A 13,731-nucleotide genomic window follows, 5' to 3' on the forward strand; every position below is an offset into this window, starting at 1 on the left:
AATACATGTGCCACAATATCGAGCGTGCCAGGATTTGAGATTTGAAGCTGGAATCTTCTGATCCGTAGTCAGACGAGGTATCCGTTGCGCCACACGCTCTGTTCGCCTTTGATGCGTTTGCCTAACACTCGTGACACGTATTCAAACAATCAAAATACATAGGAATTAAACGTTAAGTCAATTGAATTCTGGATATGCAGAATTTTGAAGTATAGTATGCGTTGACTGATTGGCCGTAACGCAAGTCGGTCACAATAGCGTTCATCGATGACAGTATTGAGACATGCAAATTTTGGAACCGCAGAAACTCCAGCCGATTCGTTTGATCTGTAGATGTTCACATGCTCAGAGGTCCCACCGTTGCTCACCAATGGCAGGTTTGAGAATATGAAACAGATTTTGGAATTCATATGACACATGTTTATCGCAGGTGAGTTGCTATGTCGCAAAGTTGATGTTGTGATGAAAACAAACATTTATAACTTGAAAACTAATGCATAATACCGAGCGTGCCAGGATTCGAACCTGGAATCTTCTGATCCGTAGACAGACGCGTTATCCGTTGCGCCACACGCCCTGTTCAAAGTCAAAGCGTTTGCCTATCACTCGTGACACGTATTGAAACAATCGAAATACATATGACTTAAAAGTTAAGTCAATTGAATTCTGGATATGCAAAATTTTGAAGTATAGTATGCGTTGACTGTTTGACCGTAACGCTCGTCGGTCACAAGAGCGTTCATCGACGACAATTTTGAGAAATGCAAATTTTGGAACCGCAGAAACTCCAGCCGATTCGTTTGATCTGTAGATGTTCACATGCTCATAGGTGCCTCAGTGTTCACCAATGACACGTGTGAGAAAATGAAACAGATTTGGGGATTCATATGACACATGTTTATCGCAGGTGAGTTGCTCTGTCGTAAAGTTGATGTAGTGATGAAAACAGACATTTATAACTTGAAAATTAATGCATGAGCCATAATACCGAACGTGCCAGTATTCGAACCTGGAATCTTATGATCCGTAGTCAGACGCGTTATCCGTTGCGCCACACGCCCTGTTCAAAGTCGATGCGTTTGTCTATCACTCGTGACACGTATGGAAACAATCGAAATACATATGACTTAAAAGTTAAGTCAATTGAATTCTGGATACTCAGAATTTTGAAGTATAGTTTACGTTGACTGTTTGGTCGTAACGGTCGTCGGTCACAATTGCGTTCATCGATGACAGAATTGAGACATGAAAATTTTGGAACGGCAGAAACTCCAGCCAATACATTTTACCGTAGTCAGACGCGTTATCCGTTGCGCCACACGCCCTGTTCAAAGTCGATGCGTTTGCCTATCACTCGTGACACGTATTGAAACAATCGAAATACATAAGGCTTAAAAGTTAAGTCAATTGAATTCTGGATACTCAGAATTTTGAAGTATAGTTTGCGTTGACTCTTTGGCCGTAACGGTCGTCGGTCACAATTGCGTTCATCGATGACAGAATTGAGACATGACAATTTTGGAACGGCAGAAACTCCAGCCAATTTATTTTACCTGCAGATGTTCACATGCTCAGAGGTCCCACCGGTGCTCACCAATGGCAGGTGTGAGAATATGAAACAGATTTTGGAATTCATATGACACATGTTTATCGCAGGTGAGTTGCTCTGTCGTAAAGTTGATGTTGTGATGAAAACAAACATTTATAACTTGAAAACTAATGCATGAGCCATAATACCGAGCGTGCCAGGATTCGAACCTGGAATCTTCTGATCCGTAGTCAGACGCGGTATCCGTTGCGCCACACGCCCTGTTCACCTTATATGCGTTGCCTAACACTCGTGACACGTATTGAAACAATCAAAATACATAGGAATTAAAAGTTAAGTCATTTGAATTCTGGATATTCAGAATTTTGAATTATAGTATGCGTTGACTGTTTGACCGTAACGCTCGTCGGTCACAAGAGCGTTCATCGACGACAGTTTTGAGAAATGCAAATTTTGGAACCGCAGAAACTCCAGCCGATTCGTTTGATCTGTAGATGTTCACATTCTCATAGGTCCCCCCGGTGTTCACCAATGACACGTGTGAGAAAATTAAACAGATTTGGGGATTCATATGACACATGTTTATCGCAGGTGAGTTGCTCTGTCGTAAAGTTGATGTTGTGATGAAAACAGACATTTATAACTTGAAAACTAATGCATGAGCCATAATACCGAGCGTGCCAGGATTCGAACCTGGAATCTTACGATCCGTATTCAGACGCGTTATCGTTTGCGCAAAACGCCGTGTTTAAAGTCGATGCGTTTGCCTATCACTCGTGACACGTATTGAAACAATCGAAATACATATGACTTAAAAGTTAAGTCAATTGAATTCTGGATACTCAGAATTTTGAAGTATAGTTTACGTTGACTGTTTGGTCGTAACGGTCGTCGGTCACAATTGCGTTCATCGATGACAGAATTGAGACATGAAAATTTTGGAACGGCAGAAACTCCAGCCAATTCATTTTACCGTAGTCAGACGCGTTATCCGTTGCGCCACACGCCCTGTTCAAAGTCGATGCGTTTGCCTATCACTCGTGACACGTATTGAAACAATCGAAATACATATGACTTAAAAGTTAAGGCAATTGAATTCTGCATACTCAGAATTTTGAAGTATAGTTTGCGTTGACTGTTTGGCCGTAACGGTCGTCGGTCACAATTGCCTTCATCGATGACAGAATTGAGACATGAAAATTTTGGAACGGCAGAAACTCCAGCCAATTCATTTTACCTGCAGATGTTCACACGCTCATCGGTCCACCGGTGTTCATCATTGACACATGTAAGAAAATGAAACAGATTTTGGGATTCATATGACATATGTTTATCGCAGGTGAGTTGCTCTGTCGTAAAGTTGATGTTGTGATGAAAACATACATATATAACTTGAAAACTAATGCATGAGCCATAATACCGAGCGTGCCAGGACTCGAACCTGCAATCTTCTGACCCGTAGTCAGACGCGTTATCCGTTGCGCCACACGCCCTGTTCAAAGTCTAAGCGTTTGCCTATCACTCGTGACACGTATTGAAACAATCGAAGTACATATGACTTAAAAGTTAAGTCAATTGAATTCTGGATATGCAGAATTTTGAAGTATAGTATGCGTTGACTGTTTGACCGTAACGCTCGTCGGTCACAAGAGCTTTCATCGACGACAGTTTTGAGAAATGCAAATTTTGGAACCGCAGAAACTCCAGCCGATTCGTTTGATCTGTAGATGTTCACATGCTCATTGGTCCCTCCGGTGTTCACCAATGACACGTGTGAGAAAATGAAACAGATTTGGGGATTCATATGACACATGTTTATCGCAGGTGAGTTGCTCTGTCGTAAAGTTGATGTTGTGATGAAAACAGACATTTATAACTTGAAAACTAATGCATGAGCCATAACACCGAGCGTGCCAGGATTCGAACCTGCAATCTTCTGATCCGTAGTCAGACGCGTTATCCGTTGCGCCACACGCCCTGTTCAAATTCGATGCGTTTGCCTATCACTCGTGACACGTATTGAAACAATCGAAATACATATGACTTAAAAGTTAAGTCAATTGAATTCTGGATACTCAGAATGTTGAAGTATAGTTTACGTTGACTGTTTGGTCGTAACGATCGTCGGTCACAATTGCGTTCATCGATGACAGAATTGAGACATGAAAATTTTGGAACGGCAGAAACTCCAGCCAATTCATTTTACATGCAGTTGTTCACATGCTCAGAGGTCCCACCGGTGCTCACCAATGGCAGGTGTGAGAATATGAAACAGATTTTGGAATTCATATGACACATGTTTATCGCAGGTGAGTTGCTCTGTCGTAAAGTTGATGTTGTGATGAAAACAAACATTTATAACTTGAAATCTAATGCATGAGCCATAATACCGAGCGTGCCAGGATTCGAACCTGGAATCTTCTGATCCGTAGTCAGACGCGGTATCCGTTGCGCCACACGCCCTGTTCGCCTTTGATGCGTTGCCTAACACTCGTGACACGTATTGAAACAATCAAAATACATAGGAATTGAAAGTTAAGTCAACTGAATTCTGGATATGCAGAATTTTGAAGTATAGTATGCGTTGACTGTTTAGCCGTAACGAAAGTCGGTCACAATAGCGTTCATCGATGACAGTATTGAGACATGCAAATTTTGGAACCGCAGAAACTCCAGCCGATTTGTTTGATCTGTAGATGTTCACATGCTCAGAGGTCCCACCGGTGCTCACCAATGGCAGGTGTGAGAATATGAAACAGATTTTGGGATTCATATGACATATGTTTATCGCAGGTGAGTTGCTATGACGCAAAGTTGATGTTGTGATGAAAACAAACATATATAACTTGAAAACGAATACATGTGCCATAATACCGAGCGTGCCAGGATTCGAACCTGGAATCTTCTGATCCGTAGACAGACGCGTTATCCGTTGCGCCACACGCCCTGTTCAAAGTCGATGCGTTTGCCTATCACTCGTGACACGTATTGAAACAATCGAAATACATATGACTTAAAAGTTAAGTCAATTGAATTCTGGATATGCAGAATTTTGAAGTATAGTATGCGTTGACTGTTTGACCGAAACGCTCGTCGGTCACAAGAGCGTTCATCGACGACAGTTTTAAGAAATGCTAATTTTGGAACCGCAGAAACTCCAGCCGATTCGTTTGATCTGTAGATGTTCACATGCTCATAGGTCCCTCCGGTGTTCACCAATGACACGTGTGAGAAAATGAAACAGATTTGGGGATTCATATGACACATGTTTATCGCAGGTGAGTTGCTCTGTCGTAAAGTTGATGTTGTGATGAAAACAGACATTTATAACTTGAAAACTAATGCATGAGCCATAATACCGAGCGTGCCAGGATTCGAACCTGGAATCTTACGATCCGTAGTCAGACGCGTTATCCGTTGCGCCACACGCCCTGTTCGCCTTTTATGCGTTGCCTAACACTCGTGACACGTATTGAAACAATCAAAATACATAGGAATTAAAAGTTAAGTCATTTGAATTCTGGATATTCAGAATTTTGAAGTATAGTTTGCGTTGACTGTTTGGCCGTAACGGTCGTCGGTCACAATTGCCTTCATCGATGACAGAATTGAGACATGAAAATTTTGGAACGGCAGAAACTCCAGCCAATTCATTTTACCTGCAGATGTTCACACGCTCATCGGTCCACCGGTGTTCATCATTGACACAAGTAAGAAAATGAAACAGATTTTGGGATTCATATGACATATGTTTATCGCAGGTGAGTTGCTCTGTCGTAAAGTTGATGTTGTGATGAAAACATACATATATAACTTGAAAACTAATGTATGAGCCATAATACCGAGCGTGCCAGGATTCGAACCTGGAATCTTCTGACCCGTAGTCAGACGCGTTATCCGTTGCGCCACACGCCCTGTTCAAAGTCGATGCGTTTGCCTATCACTCGTGACACGTATTGAAACAATCGAAATACATATGACTTAAAAGTTAAGTCAATTGAATTCTGGATATGCAGAATTTTGAAGTATAGTATGCGTTGACTGTTTGACCGTATCGCTCGTCGGTCACAAGAGCGTTCATCGACGACAGTTTTGAGAAATGCAAATTTTGGAACCGCAGAAACTCCAGCCGATTCGTTTGATCTGTAGATGTTCACATGCTCATAGGTCCCTCCGGTGTTCACCAATGACACGTGTGAGAAAATGAAACAGATTTGGGGATTCATATGACACATGTTTATCGCAGGTGAGTTGCTCTGTCGTAAAGTTGATGTTGTGATGAAAACAGACATTTATAACTTGAAAACTAATGCATGAGCCATAACACCGAGCGTGCCAGGATTCGAACCTGCAATCTTCTGATCCGTAGTCAGACGCGTTATCCATTGCGCCACACGCCCTGTTCAAATTCGATGCGTTTGCCTATCACTCGTGACACGTATTGAAACAATCGAAATACATATGACTTAAAGGTTAAGTCAATTGAATTCTGGATACTCAGAATTTTGAAGTATAGTTTACGTTGACTGTTTGGTCGTAACGGTCGTCGGTCACAATTGCGTTCATCGATGACAGAATTGAGACATGAAAATTTTGGAACGGCAGAAACTCCAGCCAATTCATTTTACATGCAGATGTTCACATGCTCAGAGGTCCCACCGGTGCTCACCAATGGCAGGTGTGAGAATATGAAACAGATTTTGGAATTCATATGACACATGTTTATCGCAGGTGAGTTGCTCTGTCGTAAAGTTGATGTTGTGATGAAAACAAACATTTATAACTTGAAAACTAATGCATGAGCCATAATACCGAGCGTGCCAGGATTCGAACCTGGAATCTTCTGATCCGTAGTCAGACGCGGTATCCGTTGCGCCACACGCCCTGTTCGCCTTTGATGCATTGCCTAACACTCGTGACACGTATTGAAACAATCAAAATACATAGGAATTGAAAGTTAAGTCAACTGAATTCTGGATATTCAGAATTTTGAAGTATAGTATGCGTTGACTGTTTGACCGAAACGCTCGTCGGTCACAAGAGCGTTCATCGATGACAGTATTGAGACATGCAAATTTTGGAACCGCAGAAACTCCAGCCGATTTGTTTGATCTGTAGATGTTCACATGCTCAGAGGTCCCACCGGTGCTCACCAATGGCAGGTGTGAGAATATGAAACAGATTTTGGGATTCATATGACATATGTTTATCGCAGGTGAGTTGCTATGACGCAAAGTTGATGTTGTGATGAAAACAAACATATATAACTTGAAAACGAATACATGTGCCATAATACCGAGCGTGCCAGGATTCGAACCTGGAATCTTCTGATCCGTAGACAGACGCGTTATCCGTTGCGCCACACGCCCTGATCAAAGTCGATGCGTTTGCCTATCACTCGTGACACGTATTGAAACAATCGAAATACATATGACTTAAAAGTTAAGTCAATTGAATTCTGGATATGCAGAATTTTGAAGTATAGTATGCGTTGACTGTTTGACCGAAACGCTCGTCGGTCACAAGAGCGTTCATCGACGACAGTTTTAAGAAATGCAAATTTTGGAACCGCAGAAACTCCAGCCGATTCGTTTGATCTGTAGATGTTCACATGCTCATAGGTCCCTCCGGTGTTCACCAATGACACGTGTGAGAAAATGAAACAGATTTGGGGATTCATATGACACATGTTTATCGCAGGTGAGTTGCTCTGTCGTAAAGTTGATGTTGTCATTAAAACAGACATTTATAACTTGAAAACTAATGCATGAGCCATAACACCGAGCGTGCCAGGATTCGAACCTGCAATCTTCTGATCCGTAGTCAGACGCGTTATCCGTTGCGCCACACGCCCTGTTCAAATTCGATGCGTTTGCCTATCACTCGTGACACGTATTGAAACAATCGAAATACATATGACTTAAAAGTTAAGTCAATTGAATTCTGGATACTCAGAATTTTGAAGTATAGTTTACGTTGACTGTTTGGTCGTAACGGTCGTCGGTCACAATTGCGTTCATCGATGACAGAATTGAGACATGAAAATTTTGGAACGGCAGAAACTCCAGCCAATTCATTTTACATGCAGATGTTCACATGCTCAGAGGTCCCACCGGTGCTCACCAATGGCAGGTGTGAGAATATGAAACAGATTTTGGAATTCATATGACACATGTTTATCGCAGGTGAGTTGCTATGACGCAAAGTTGATGTTGTGATGAAAACAAACATATATAACTTGAAAACGAATACATGTGCCATAATACCGAGCATGCCAGGATTCGAACCTGGAATCTTCTGATCCGTAGACAGACGCGTTATCCGTTGCGCCACACGCCCTGTTCGCGTTTGATGCGTTTGTCTATTACTCGTAACACGTAATGAAACAATCAAAATACATAGGAATTAAAAGTTAAGTCAACTGAATTCTGGATATTCAGAATTTTGAATTATAGTATGCGTTGACTGTTTCACCGTAACGCTCGTCGGTCACAAGGGCGTTCATCGACGACAGTTTTGAGAAATGCAAATTTTGGAACAGCAGAAACTCCAGCCGATTCGTTTGATCTGTAGATGTTCACATGCTCATAGGTCCCTCCGGTGTTCACCAATGACACGTGTGAGAAAATGAAACAGATTTGGGGATTCATATGACACATGTTTATCGCAGGTGAGTTGCTCTGTCGTAAAGTTGATGTTGTGATGAAAACAGACATTTATAACTTGAAAACTAATGCATGAGCCATAATACCGAGCATGCCAGGATTCGAACCTGGAATCTTCTGATCCGTAGTCAGACGCGTTATCCGTTGCGCCACACGCCCTGTTCAAAGTCGATGCGTTTGCCTATCACTGGTGACACGTTTTGAAACAATCAAAATACATAGGAATTAAAAGTTAAGTCAATTGAATTCTGGATATGCTGAATTTTGAAGTATAGTATGCGTTGACTGTTTGACCGTAACGCTCGTCGGTCACAAGAGCGTTCATCGACGACAGTTTTGAGAAATGCAAATTTTGGAACCGCAGAAACTCCAGCCGATTCGTTTGATCTGTAGATGTTCACATGCTCAGAGGTCCCACCGGTGCTCACCAACGGCAGGTGTGAGAATATGAAACAGATTTTTGAATTCATATGACACATGTTTATCGCAGGTGAGTTGCTATTTCGCAAAGTTGATGTTGTGATGAAAACAAACATATATAACTTGAAAACTAATACATGTGCCACAATATCGAGCGTGCCAGGATTTGATATTTGAAGCTGGAATCTTCTGATCCGTAGTCAGACGCGGTATCCGTTGAGCCACACGCCCTATTCGCCTTTGATGCGTTTGCCTAACACTCGTAACACGTATTGAAACAATCAAAATACATAGGAATTAAAAGTTAAGTCAATTGAATTCTGGATATACAGAATTTTGAAGTATAGTATGCGTTGACTGTTTGGCCGTAACGCAAGTCGGTCACAATAGCGTTCATCGATGACAGTATTGAGACATGCAAATTCTGGAACCGCAGAAACTCCAGCCGATTCGTTTGATCTGTAGATGTTCACATGCTCAGAGGTCCCACCGGTGCTCACCAATGACAGGTGTGAGAATATGAAACAGATTTTGGAATTCATATGACACATGTTTATCGCAGGTGAGTTGCTGTGTCACAAAGTTGATGTTGTGATGAAAACAAACATATATAACTTGAAAACTAATACATGTGCCATAATACAGAGCGCGGCAGGATTCGAACCTGGAATCTTCTAATCCGTAGACAGACGCGTTATCCGTTGCGCCACACGCCCTGTTCGCGTTTGATGCGTTTGTCTATTACTCGTAACACGTAATGAAACAATCAAAATACATAGGAATTTAAAGTTAAGTCATTTGAATTCTGGATATTCAGAATTTTGAATTATAGTATGCGTTGACTGTTTGACCGTAACGCTCGTCGGTCATAATTGCGTTCATCGATGACAATATTGAGAAATGCAAATTTTGGAACCGCAGAAACTCCAGCCGATTCGTTTGATCTGTAGATGTTCACATGCTCATAGGTCCCTCCGGTGTTCACCAATGACACGTGTGAGAAAATGAAATAGATTTGGGGATTCATATGACACATGTTTATCGCAGGTGAGTTGCTCTGTCGTAAAGTTGATGTTGTGATGAAAACAAACATTTATAACTTGAAAACTAATGCATGTGCCACAATATCGAGCGTGCCAGGATTTGAGATTTGAAGCTGGAATCTTCTGATCCGTAGTTAGACGCGTTATCTATTGCGCCACACGCCCTGTTCAAATTCGATGCGTTTGCCTATCACTCGTGACACGTATTGAAACAATCGAAATACATATGACTTAAGGTTAAGTCAATTGAATTCTGGATACTCAGAATTTTGAAGTATAGTTTACGTTGACTGTTTGGTCGTAACGGTCGTCGGTCACAATTGCGTTCATCGATGACAGAATTGAGACATGAAAATTTTGGAAAGGCAGAAACTCCAGCCAATTCATTTTACATGCAGATGTTCACATGCTCAGAGGTCCCACCGGTGCTCACCAATGGCAGGTGTGAGAATATGAAACAGATTTTGGAATTCATATGACACATGTTTATCGCAGGTGAGTTGCTCTGTCGTAAAGTTGATGTTGTGATGAAAACAAACATTTATAACTTGAAAACTAATGCATGAGCCATAATACCGAGCGTGCCAGGATTCGAACCTGGAATCTTCTGATCCGTAGTCAGACGCGGTATCCGTTGCGCCACACGCCCTGTTCGCCTTTTATGCGTTGCCTAACACTCGTGACACGTATTGAAACAATCAAAATACATAGGAATTGAAAGTTAAGTCAATTGAATTCTGGATATGCAGAATTTTGAAGTATAGTATGCGTTGACTGTTTGACCGAAACGCTCGTCGGTCACAAGAGCGTTCATCGACGACAGTTTTAAGAAATGCAAATTTTGGAACCGCAGAAACTCCAGCCGATTCGTTTGATCTGTAGATGTTCACATGCTCATAGGTCCCCCCGGTGTTCACCAATGACACGTGTGAGAAAATGAAACAGATTTGGGGATTCATATGACACATGTTTATCGCAGGTGAGTTGCTCTGTCGTAAAGTTGATGTTGTGATGAAAACAGACATTTATAACTTGAAAACTAATGCATGAGCCATAACACCAAGCGTGCCAGGATTCGAACCTGCAATCTTCTGATCCGTAGTCAGACGCGTTATCCGTTGCGCCACACGCCCTGTTCAAATTCGATGCGTTTGCCTATCACTCGTGACACGTATTGAAACAATCGAAATACATATGACTTAAAAGTTAAGTCAATTGAATTCTGGATACTCAGAATTTTGAAGTATAGTTTACGTTGACTGTTTGGTCGTAACGGTCGTCGGTCACAATTGCGTTCATCGATGACAGAAATGAGACATGAAAATTTTGGAACGGCAGAAACTCCAGCAGATTCGTTTGATCTGTAGATGTTCACATGCTCATAGGTCCCTCCGGTGTTCACCAATGACACGTGTGAGAAAATGAAACAGATTTGGGGATTCATATGACACATGTTTATCGCAGGTGAGTTGCTCTGTCGTAAAGTTGATGTTGTGATGAAAACAGACATTTATAACTTGAAAACTAATGCATGAGCCATAACACCGAGCGTGCCAGGATTCGAACCTGCAATCTTCTGATCCGTAGTCAGACGCGTTATCCGTTGCGCCACACGCCCTGTTCAAATTCGATGCGTTTGCCTATCAATCGTGACACGTATTGAAACAATCGAAATACATATGACTTAAAAGTTAAGGCAATTGAATTCTGGATACTCAGAATTTTGAAGTATAGTTTACGTTGACTGTTTGGTCGTAACGGTCGTCGGTCACAATTGCGTTCATCGATGACAGAATTGAGACATGAAAATTTTGGAACGGCAGAAACTCCAGCCGATTCGTTTGATCTGTAGATGTTCACATGCTCATAGTTCCCTCCGGTGTTCACCAATGACACGTGTGAGAAAATGAAACAGATTTGGGGATTCATATGACACATGTTTATCGCAGGTGAGTTGCTCTGTCGTAAAGTTGATGTTGTGATGAAAACAGACATTTATAACTTGAAAACTAATGCATGAGCCATAATACCGAGCATGCCAGGATTCGAACCTGGAATCTTCTGATCCGTAGTCAGACGCGTTATCCGTTGCGCCACACGCCCTGTTCAAAGTTGATGCGTTTGCCTATCACTGGTGACACGTATTGAAACAATCAAAATACATAGGAATTAAAAGTTAAGTCAATTGAATTCTGGATATGCTGAATTTTGAAGTATAGTATGCGTTGACTGTTTGACCGTAACGCTCGTCGGTCACAAGAGCGTTCATCGACGACAGTTTTGAGAAATGCAAATTTTGGAACCGCAGAAACTCCAGCCGATTCGTTTGATCTGTAGATGTTCACATGCTCAGAGGTCCCACCGGTGCTCACCAACGGCAGGTGTGAGAATATGAAACAGATTTTTGAATTCATATGACACATGTTTATCGCAGGTGAGTTGCTATTTCGCAAAGCTGATGTTGTGATGAAAACAAACATATATAACTTGAAAACTAATACATGTGCCACAATATCGAGCGTGCCAGGATTTGGGATTTGAAGCTTGAATCTTCTGATCCGTAGTCAGACACGGTATCCGTTGAGCCACACGCCCTATTCGCCTTTGATGCGTTTGCCTAACACTCGTAACACGTATTGAAACAATCAAAATACATAGGAATTAAAAATTAAGTCAATTGAATTCTGGATATGCAGAATTTTGAAGTATAGTATGCGTTGACTGTTTGGCCGTAACGCAAGTTGGTCACAATAGCGTTCATCGATGACAGTATTGAGACATGCAAATTCTGGAACCGCAGAAACTCCAGCCGATTCGTTTGATCTGTAGATGTTCACATGCTCATAGGTCCCTCCGGTGTTCACCAATGACACGTGTGAGAAAATGAAATAGATTTGGGGATTCATATGACACATGTTTATCGCAGGTGAGTTGCTCTGTCGTAAAGTTGATGTTGTGATGAAAACAAACATTTATAACTTGAAAACTAATGCATGTGCCACAATATCGAGCGTGCCAGGATTTGGGATTTGAAGCTGGAATCTTCTGATCCGTAGTCAGACACGGTATCCGTTGAGCCACACGCCCTAGTCGCCTTTGATGCGTTTGCCTAACACTCGTAACACGTATTGAAACAATCGAAATACATATGACTTAAAAGTTAAGTCAATTGAATTCTGGATACTCAGAATTTTGAAGTATAGTTTGCGTTGACTGTTTGGTCGTAACGGTCGTCGGTCACAATTGCGTTCATCGATGACAGAATTGAGACATGAAAATTTTGGAACGGCAGAAACTCCAGCCAATTCATTTTACCTGCAGATATTCACATGCTCATCGGTCCCACCAATGTTCATCATTGACACATGTGAGAAAATGAAACAGATTTTGGATTCATATGACACATGTTTATCGCAGGTGAGTTGCTGTGTCGCAAAGTTGATGTTGTGATGAAAACAAACATATATAACTTGAAAACTAATACATGTGCCAAAATAACGAGCGCGCCAGGATATGAACCTGGAATCTTCTGATCCGTAGACAGACGCGTTATCCGTTGCGCCACACGCCCTGATCGCGTTTGATGCGTTTGTCTATTACTCGTAACACGTAATGAAACAATCAAAATACATAGGAATTAAAAGTTAAGTCATTTGAATTCTGGATATTCAGAATTTTGAATTATAGTATGCGTTGACTGTTTGACCGTAACGCTCGTCGGTCACAAGAGCGTTCATCGATGACAGTTTTGAGAAATGCAAATTTTGCAACCGCAGAAACTCCAGCCAATTTATTTTACCTGCAGATGTTCACATGCTCATCGGTCCCACCGGTGTTCATCAATGACACATGTGAGAAAATGAAACAGATATTGGGATTAATATGACACATTTTTATCGCAGGTGAGTTGCTCTGTCGTAAAGTTGATGTTGTGATGAAAACATACATATATAACTTGAAAACTAATACATGTGCCACAATATCGTGCGTGCCAGGATTTGAGATTTGAAGCTGGAATCTTCTGATCCGTAGTCAGACGAGGTATCCGTTGCGC

At 41.6% G+C, this 13,731-nt stretch overlaps 17 non-coding genes across 17 annotated transcripts; all 17 read right to left on the reverse strand.

Annotated features, from left to right (window-relative positions):
* Positions 1-504: 504 nt before the first annotated feature.
* On the reverse strand, positions 505-577 carry TRNAR-ACG (transfer RNA arginine (anticodon ACG)). The gene has a single exon. It is a non-coding gene; the product is annotated as a tRNA-Arg (tRNA).
* Positions 578-1,737: 1,160 nt separating this feature from the next.
* Positions 1,738-1,810, reverse strand: TRNAR-ACG (transfer RNA arginine (anticodon ACG)). The gene has a single exon. It is a non-coding gene; the product is annotated as a tRNA-Arg (tRNA).
* Positions 1,811-3,454: 1,644 nt separating this feature from the next.
* TRNAR-ACG (transfer RNA arginine (anticodon ACG)) lies at positions 3,455-3,527 on the reverse strand. The gene has a single exon. It is a non-coding gene; the product is annotated as a tRNA-Arg (tRNA).
* Positions 3,528-3,939: 412 nt separating this feature from the next.
* On the reverse strand, positions 3,940-4,012 carry TRNAR-ACG (transfer RNA arginine (anticodon ACG)). Its single transcript has one exon. It is a non-coding gene; the product is annotated as a tRNA-Arg (tRNA).
* Positions 4,013-4,423: 411 nt separating this feature from the next.
* Positions 4,424-4,496, reverse strand: TRNAR-ACG (transfer RNA arginine (anticodon ACG)). Its single transcript has one exon. It is a non-coding gene; the product is annotated as a tRNA-Arg (tRNA).
* Positions 4,497-4,908: 412 nt separating this feature from the next.
* On the reverse strand, positions 4,909-4,981 carry TRNAR-ACG (transfer RNA arginine (anticodon ACG)). Its single transcript has one exon. It is a non-coding gene; the product is annotated as a tRNA-Arg (tRNA).
* Positions 4,982-5,391: 410 nt separating this feature from the next.
* On the reverse strand, positions 5,392-5,464 carry TRNAR-ACG (transfer RNA arginine (anticodon ACG)). Its single transcript has one exon. It is a non-coding gene; the product is annotated as a tRNA-Arg (tRNA).
* A 412-nt stretch (positions 5,465-5,876) lies between these two features.
* On the reverse strand, positions 5,877-5,949 carry TRNAR-ACG (transfer RNA arginine (anticodon ACG)). The gene has a single exon. It is a non-coding gene; the product is annotated as a tRNA-Arg (tRNA).
* Positions 5,950-6,361: 412 nt separating this feature from the next.
* Positions 6,362-6,434, reverse strand: TRNAR-ACG (transfer RNA arginine (anticodon ACG)). The gene has a single exon. It is a non-coding gene; the product is annotated as a tRNA-Arg (tRNA).
* A 411-nt stretch (positions 6,435-6,845) lies between these two features.
* Positions 6,846-6,918, reverse strand: TRNAR-ACG (transfer RNA arginine (anticodon ACG)). The gene has a single exon. It is a non-coding gene; the product is annotated as a tRNA-Arg (tRNA).
* A 412-nt stretch (positions 6,919-7,330) lies between these two features.
* On the reverse strand, positions 7,331-7,403 carry TRNAR-ACG (transfer RNA arginine (anticodon ACG)). Its single transcript has one exon. It is a non-coding gene; the product is annotated as a tRNA-Arg (tRNA).
* Positions 7,404-7,815: 412 nt separating this feature from the next.
* TRNAR-ACG (transfer RNA arginine (anticodon ACG)) lies at positions 7,816-7,888 on the reverse strand. The gene has a single exon. It is a non-coding gene; the product is annotated as a tRNA-Arg (tRNA).
* Positions 7,889-8,300: 412 nt separating this feature from the next.
* Positions 8,301-8,373, reverse strand: TRNAR-ACG (transfer RNA arginine (anticodon ACG)). Its single transcript has one exon. It is a non-coding gene; the product is annotated as a tRNA-Arg (tRNA).
* Positions 8,374-10,253: 1,880 nt separating this feature from the next.
* On the reverse strand, positions 10,254-10,326 carry TRNAR-ACG (transfer RNA arginine (anticodon ACG)). Its single transcript has one exon. It is a non-coding gene; the product is annotated as a tRNA-Arg (tRNA).
* A 411-nt stretch (positions 10,327-10,737) lies between these two features.
* TRNAR-ACG (transfer RNA arginine (anticodon ACG)) lies at positions 10,738-10,810 on the reverse strand. Its single transcript has one exon. It is a non-coding gene; the product is annotated as a tRNA-Arg (tRNA).
* Positions 10,811-11,222: 412 nt separating this feature from the next.
* Positions 11,223-11,295, reverse strand: TRNAR-ACG (transfer RNA arginine (anticodon ACG)). The gene has a single exon. It is a non-coding gene; the product is annotated as a tRNA-Arg (tRNA).
* A 412-nt stretch (positions 11,296-11,707) lies between these two features.
* Positions 11,708-11,780, reverse strand: TRNAR-ACG (transfer RNA arginine (anticodon ACG)). Its single transcript has one exon. It is a non-coding gene; the product is annotated as a tRNA-Arg (tRNA).
* Positions 11,781-13,731: the final 1,951 nt, after the last annotated feature.

The sequence above is a fragment of the Saccoglossus kowalevskii genome, chromosome 6 (genome assembly GCF_978046115.1).
Source record: "Saccoglossus kowalevskii chromosome 6, keSacKowa6.1, whole genome shotgun sequence".
NCBI lineage: Eukaryota > Metazoa > Hemichordata > Enteropneusta > Harrimaniidae > Saccoglossus > Saccoglossus kowalevskii.